Genomic DNA, 8,019 nt, shown 5'->3' on the forward strand with positions numbered 1-8,019 from the left:
TATGATTTTACATCACTGCCAAGATTAGGGGAAAAAAATCCTAGAAGTCACTGTCTTCTTCCTGAATCATTTTTTATCACCTCTGAGGGAGTCCTGTAGAATCAGCAGGTTCCTGCTGTCCATGACCCTGACCCTACCTAAGACTTAAACCAGGGTTTAACAGTAAACCAGAGACCTCAAAGTAAACTACCACTCTCTACATTGATTAAGGGGCTTTACTCAACAGTAATTGTAGCTCCTAACACACTGTTTTACTTAACCAAAACCCAAAGGCTCCAAAACTTGCTCTACAATTGTTATTTCTGGAATTATTTGTTCTAATATCTGATGTAAGGGAGTTTTGAAAGATTCGGTAATAAATCAGTCTTTGTCTAATTCTGACCTGGTCCTCACTCTGTTTTTAACAGTAACTCTTAGTCACTGTTGTTATTAGATTAGGAAAAAAACATAGAAACCATTCTCCCTTTCAGAATCATCACTCATAAATGACTGATTAACCTTGTAGGATTCAGAACTTTGCAAGACCTCCTCTGTAATCTTCATGTAAGATTAATGAAAGATTCCTAGTCAGGTGTCACAACATAGAAATTATTCTTTGTTTATAAAGCCAGCATTGTAAAATAGTTCTTGCAGGATACAGCAGGAAAAATAAACTCTTATGTCTCCATCATCTGGTAGCTACAGCACTGGATTCTAGTGCTGGAGCACTAATATACAGATTAACATTAGTGAAAGGACGGAGAAAAATTCTTTCTTCTGCCACCAGGATTCATTCTATGCCAGAACAAGCACCCAGGCAGCTTTGGCAGAGGACAACCTTTTGGCTACTACCTTCCACAGCTTCCACAGTCTTAAGAAAAACCCAGAGAATCACCTCTGGGTAGGACAAAACATGAACCATTTCCTTCTTTCATACTCAACTTTCTACAAAGCAAAGTCGCACTAGAGAGGAGTATCTTATTTTTCTGAAGTTCATGACATAACTTTGGCTCAAGTGTAAGCTTAGCAACAGCAGATGTTTTAGTCTAGTATTCAGATTATAGTGGAAAAGTCATTCAGATTATAGTCAGAAAAGTCATTCTCCTGGCACTAAGCCATTTTTTACCATAGCAAAATCTTTGGTATGCAACAGTACACAACTATGCAATCCTGCTGTCATGGCCCTGAGTGCACCACATGTCCTGACCGGCTTCAGCTGGGACCCTCACCCTCCACGCAGGGACCAGAAGCCCCATTCCAGCCTAGGTCCTGGCCCCCACTCCTGGGCTGAGCCATGATGTAGGTAGAACGAGCCCTGTTTCTGTCTTCTGCTGTTTTGACTTGCTGGATATACTCCTGGATGGACCAGACTTCACCCTGCCTGATGATTGCTGGGCTGTCAACAGAGCCTGTTACTGTCACCACCCCTGCCCTGCTTGGATACCACGGGGCTGTGCCCTGCTGGGGCAGTCACTGGCCCAGGTTCACTCCTGGCTCCTCATCCCTGGGGGAGCAGCCCTGCTCTTGCTGTCCCCTGATACTCTGTGCTCAGTACCCGTAACTTTAATTCCAATTCTTTCTCAGCTCATCCTTGTTTGAAGTCAGTGAAGTGTCTGGGTACACCAAAAAGCCAAGGTTTCCTGACTGCTATGAAGCTTTTTCTGTAACCCAAACTCTTCAAGCCCTTTTATACGGTCTCTTTAACCTAAACCACAAGCAATTCTTTTCTTCTTGAACCAGCCTTTGCTGAAGTTCAGCAGGCCTTGAAAACAGAACTCCTTGGAATTTTAATTTATGCTCCTCACTGTAAGTACGAATTTAGCCTTAATAGTAACCCAATAAATGCATGTTGAGTGGAGCAAATGGTCATTTTCTCCTTCTGAAGCTGATCTTTGTACTGGCTCAGGGAGCCTGATGGAGTTCTGCAAGGAGGTCTCTGGTCTCTGCTGCTCCTCTGCCTGGTCTCCCTCTGCACTCTACTCTCGGTTTACAGCAACCTAGTCTGAAAAGAAAAACAGAAAAATTATTACCTTTCAGCATTTGTCTACTTTGTACCAGGATGTTGTGCAATGTAGTACTGAGACTAACTGTGCAGAATCTACTTTCCATAACCCTGTGTTTAACCACAGCACAAATTTCAAGTTAATAATATTCCCTAATAATAACAGTTAATAATAATAGCTAATACTAGTTTTGCAAAACTCAGCTGTGTGTAAGCCAGGTCCCAGTTTTGAGAAATGCAGCTGTGTGACCTTGGCTCAATTTTATTGAAAAAAATTTAACTTTGAGAGAGTGCGTCAGTTCTGCAAGGTAAGAAAAGCAAAAACCAAGTCAGAAGTGAAAACACTTGAGTCAATAATAGCAGTAGCTCAGGAGGAAAATACTGGCCTGAAGGGAAGATATAAAATTCTAAGAGAAAATATAGAGAGTAGGAGAATGGCAATTCAGCAAGATCAAGGATCATCCTGCTCTAGGCAGTAACTAAACCTGATACTTCCCAGCTGGCTGATGACTGCTGGTCAGCAGAGAGCCATTGGGTGCCTGCACCAGGACAGTAAGCATTACCGTTAGCTCTGGTTATTTTCCATATATAGAAAATAATTGTCTTGTACTCGTTAGTTTTGTATAATCCTGTTTGCAAGTCCCCTTCTTTTACACAGCTAAAGGTGCTGAAATAGAAGTGGTCTTCTAAAGAAAGAGTTATAAGTCTTCTAAATAGTAAGCAAAACCCTAACTGTAAGAAAAATCCATACCAGAATATATTGTAAGCTATTTCTCTTTATAGCACCAGGACCAGGCTTCTGTTAAAAGGGCTTGCAAGAGCTCAGATTATAGCCTTTCTCTCTATAAATCTTATGTTTATGACAGCTTGCAGTTGAACTGAGAGACCTAGTGATCCTGCCTGGCATTAGAACAAAATAATAACCATTCTCCCTTTCTGGCATTTAACAAATCTATCTCAGGGATGTTGCATAGGCAAGTAACAAACAACGTTCTTCAGCCCTTCATTTCCTAATCCTAATCCTAACTCTAGCCATAGTCAAACTTCAGGTTTTCTCTGCTAGGAGCAGCTCTTTGTTGATCTTTAAGACATTGCAAGATCCATCATTAAGTATTTCAATTCTAAAACTACTGATGGAGAGTGATTCACTCTCATGGGGCTCACAGATATGCCATAGGATTGTGGCGCTCTGGTATGGCAGCCAGAAGATGATACTGTAGGGCTTCTGAAGTGGCAACAGGTGCCTGTGTTTATTCATCTGACCTCCAACCCTGTGGCCTTTAGTCCTTATCCAGACTGCAACCTAACTTATGTTTAACTTCAGCTTGGGCACTCAGCTGAGAGCTAAAGGCTCCCCCCCCCCAGTATGACAGCAAGTGAGTCTCCTGGATCCCTGAAAAGCTCTTCACTTATATGGAAATAGTCAGTGCTACAGAAATGGGTTGCTGCCTCTGGCAGAGCAGACATATTGATGTTTACTGACCAAAGCTGGCAAATTTAAAGTTAGGCTGTAAATTCCAGCCCAGCTGTTGGCCTCCTATTGGTGACAGTAAAAAGGAAGAATACCTGATTAGTTCTAAATTTCCTGCCTTTTGAAATTCTTTTTACATTTCTTTTGTAGATTTTTTGGGTTTAGCAGATCAGTGACATTAAAGCCTTGCCACATCAGTCAAACTTACAAAATTCAAACTTGTAAAGTCTCTCTCCTCTCCTTATATTACATATATGCTGGCATCAGGCTCTTCATGAGATAGTTGTACATGTTGGTCTTACATGGAGTTATCTTGATATTTTATTGTGATTTCAACAAATCACAAATTTTTCAAAAAAATCTATTCTTTATTCCGAGTATAGCTCAGTATGACATTTTTTAAGGAGTTCTTGACATTAAAAAAAGTAATTTCCCATTTATAAGTTCTACAAGCTAAGCTCGTAACAACCAGTCTAAAGAAGGAAATTCAATGACACTTTGTGCAGAGTGCCCATAGAGTCCCATTGCAATTCCAACTCCTTCCCTGGGCTATGGATATTATTACACTGCTTAAGGTATTTTATTTCAGAAAGTTTGGAATAAGAAAAGTCCAGGATGGAAAATGTGGATATTCTGACCATTAGGGTCTCAGAGGTTGACAAGGATACAGCCACACTATATGTTGTGGTTGCTATGCTTTTTCATATGTGTTCACTATGTTGATATGCCTATTTATTTCCAGTTAAGAAATATTTGAGCAAATGCATTTTTCTTTGTACAACTGTTAGGAGCATAAACAGCTTTTTAGCGTATCAATAACTATATCCAATCTAAACAAATGTAGCTGTTTGTAAATAAGGATATTACTATTTTTTCTATTTCTTTAAAGAGAAATGTAAGTCCTCACAACTAAGGAGTACAAGTATTCACATGCGACCCTAATGACTTATTTCCTATCATAAATGGTAAATAGGTGAAGTGAATATTTAATGGACACCTTGAATTCCTTAGTGTTTAGAGACTGTATTGAGAGACATAGGGCAATAATTCAAAATGACTGACACGGGAATTAATCTTATTGTTCCTTAACAACAGAATGAAAGTCTTTTTAGGGCAAGAACCATCTTTTTGTTCTCTGCTAGTATAATGCTATGACATGTACATGCTTAGGACTCTGAGGTGCTTTTACATTATAAATGATAATCATAATAATCTTCCAATAGCTGTAGTATATTTAATAAACCATTCTCAATTCAAACTCTAATTTAGAGATGTCATTATTGCATGCACTGTGAAAAGTCTATTGAGGGAATGTGGAGTGACTAAGTCTAGGAAAAAACCTAAACGTTTAATTAAATTTTATTGGCTTCTCATTCTTGACAGTAATTTCTAAGGCAATACAATAACTAAGAAGAGGGTGGCATATCCCCACAAAGAGACACACCAATGAATTCTGTGTATCAGAAAAGGGTTCTTTGAAAGGGTTAATAGAAACGACTGTGAGGAATGGAGGGTTCCTTTTTATTGAAATAAGGCAGACTTCTGGGAGTGTGGTTGAGACAATCAGTTCTGCAGTAAGAGCACTAATTCTATAGTGATGTTCCTATACCACAGAAGTTAGATATTGCAATATTAATGAATTTTGATGAATGATAGGAAAATCAGTAATGAAAAATTAAAACCTTAGCTCTCTGCTAGAAAAATCTTTTCCTTGAGAAACAAACAGTAACAGATACACACTATTGTATATATAAATGAGTGCATGCTTATATATATTATAAAATGAGTACATGCATTCATGAGATACATATTCTGTCATTCATTCTCTCTCATAATCTCCATTTATAAATGATCTAGAACAGAATGAATTAATTGAAACTGATTTGTAATGAATTTTTTTTTTTTCCAGTTATACAGAAATGCTTCAGAAGACAAGATATCATAGAATCACAGAATAGTTTGGATTGGAAGGAGGATCTGCTCCATGATCTTACTGGGCATGAAGATGAGGCTGACTGGTTGGTAGCTCCTAAGGTCCTTCTTTTTACCCTTTGTAAAAATGGGCATGATGTTTCCCCCTTTTTCAGTCACCGGACACTTCCCCTGACTGCCACAACTTTTCAAACATGATGGAGAGTGGCTTGGCACTCTGCTATTGGATCAGTCTAATAGGCAGTAGTCTCTGCCAGTGGCAGCAAGGAGATGATGTTTAGGGTGCAGGTCAGCCTGGCCATTCTCTGGATGTTCCCATTTTACCATCCTTCCATCCATGAATGTTGGATGAGGGCTTTTACAGGTTGTGTCCCTGCCTGTGCTTTTTAGTGTCTCTTTATGGAACTCTTCACAGAATGGTTGAGGTTGGAAGGGACCTCTGGAAGTCATGTGGTCAAAGTCACTGCTGAAGCAGGGCCACCAGAACCAGTTGCGTAGGAGGGCTTTTGAATATCTTCAAGGATGGAGAATCCACACCCTCCCTGGGCAACCTGTGCCAGTGCTTGGTCACCTTCACAATAAGAAAGTATTTCCTTATGTCCAGATGGACCCTCCTGTGTTCCAGTTTGTGCCCTTTGCCTCTTGTCCTGTCACTGGGCACCACTGAAAAGAGCCTGGCTCCATCTTCTTTGGACCCTCCCTTCAAGTATTTATCTACATTAACAAGATTCACTCTGAGCCTTCTCCAGGCTGAACAGTCCCAGCCTTTCCTCACAGGAGAGATGCTCCAGTCCCTTAATTATCTTTGCGGATAGTACCTTCATCATCTTTGTGTACAAGGACCCCCAGGTCCTTCTCTGCCAAGCTGCTTTCCAGCCAGCTGAGCAAACTCTTTAGGAACACAGGGTCAGATTCTAAGCCGTACAAGATACACCTTAGAGGCATAAGACCTCTAACATTGCTAGGAGCTCACTGGTGCTGCTGCCAAAACCTGAGTGTGTAAAAAGATATAGCTTTCTAAATTTGAAAGATGATTCCATCTCATAGAATGTATAATACAGTTGAAATGGTAATAATTGTACCTGTGGCCCAGAAATGAAATTTATCTCAAACTGTGTCTACCCACCTATCCACAGCTGGCAAAAATAAAATGGCAATGTAGAAATGGTAGTATTTAATCACAGACTTGGCTTACAAACTGCAGTGGTTTAACCCCAGCCAGCAACTAAGCACCACGCAGCCAATCACTCACTCCCCCCTCACCCAGTGGGATGGGGGAGAAAATCGGAAAAAGAAATAAAACTCGTGGGTTGAGATAAGAACGGTTTAATAGAATATAAAAAGAAGAAACTAATAATGATAATGATAAGACTAATAAAGTGACAGCAGTAATGATAAAAGGATTGGAATATACAAATGATGCGCAGTGCAATTGCTCACCACCCGCCTATTGATGCCCAATTAATCCCTGAGCAGTGATTCCCCCCACCCCCACTCCCCCCAATTTATATACTAGATGGGACATCACATGGTATGGAATACCCTATTGGCCGCTTTGGGTCAGCTGCCCTGGCTGTGTCCTGTGCCAACTTCTTGTGCCCCTCCAGCTTTCTCGCTGGCTGGGCATGAGAAGCTGAAAAATCCTTGACTTTAGTCTAAACACTACTAGCAACAACTGAAAACATCAGTGTTATCAACATTCCTTGCATACTGAACTCAAAACATAGCACTGTACCAGCTACTAGGAAGACAGTTAACTCTATCCCAGCTGAAACTAGGACACAAACATGATGTTCTATTTCAGTTCTTAACTCTTCACAACTCCTAGTTAATAGAAACTGTAGTGAGAAATGACTCGTATCTGTAATGGCCAGCCAGGTGACTGTGTAGCTTTTTCCTGGATATGGTCTGGTTGTAGAAACTAGGTATTTTAGTCCAAAAAGGTAAATCAGTTTCTGTTTGGAGTGAATATCGACATGGTAAGAATCTGAAGACTCCTATTTAGTGTGCTAGCATTTACCCACCTTGGTAAACTCACTGGAGGCAAAGGCAGCATGTGCAATATTTACTGCAGGAAGAAGGGCTTTTATTTGGAAAAAGGGAAACCTGATCATGGATGGAAAATATGACTTTGTTCTTTCCTTCAACATGGATAGGAATTCAAGAATCTTGCTTTACTTAGCTAGTGTAGACAATTTACACAAGAAAAGTAAGAAAAAAAAAATCACTGATCAAATATTAGAGCATACTAAACAACCTAAGAAGTAGAGTTAGTTAAATAACAATGGCTAAGCAAGGAAAAGACAACGCTGCACTACAGGGAAGGATTTACTGACCTGGAAAACTACTTCAGTAACTTTTTTTCTTACATGAAAGGAACAGCTAATATTTAAGTTTCCAATTTTAACTTAGTTCGTTGCCTTCCTGAAGTTTAACATTTTGCAAAAATAGAAGGAAATAAATGAAACCAGGATAAAACAGGGAAAAGGGGAAATGACTTAGGAGATTTGACACATCTTTCAAAACATTACTTGTAAATAAGACACAGCACACAGTGCAAATTGAAGTAGTACAGGCAATCCCATCTTTTCTTATAATTTGACCTCTGCTATTAAGCTGGTGGTAAACATTGTTA

This window comes from Aquila chrysaetos, chromosome 2 (assembly GCF_900496995.4).
Source record: "Aquila chrysaetos chrysaetos chromosome 2, bAquChr1.4, whole genome shotgun sequence".
In the NCBI taxonomy this organism is placed as follows: domain Eukaryota; kingdom Metazoa; phylum Chordata; class Aves; order Accipitriformes; family Accipitridae; genus Aquila; species Aquila chrysaetos.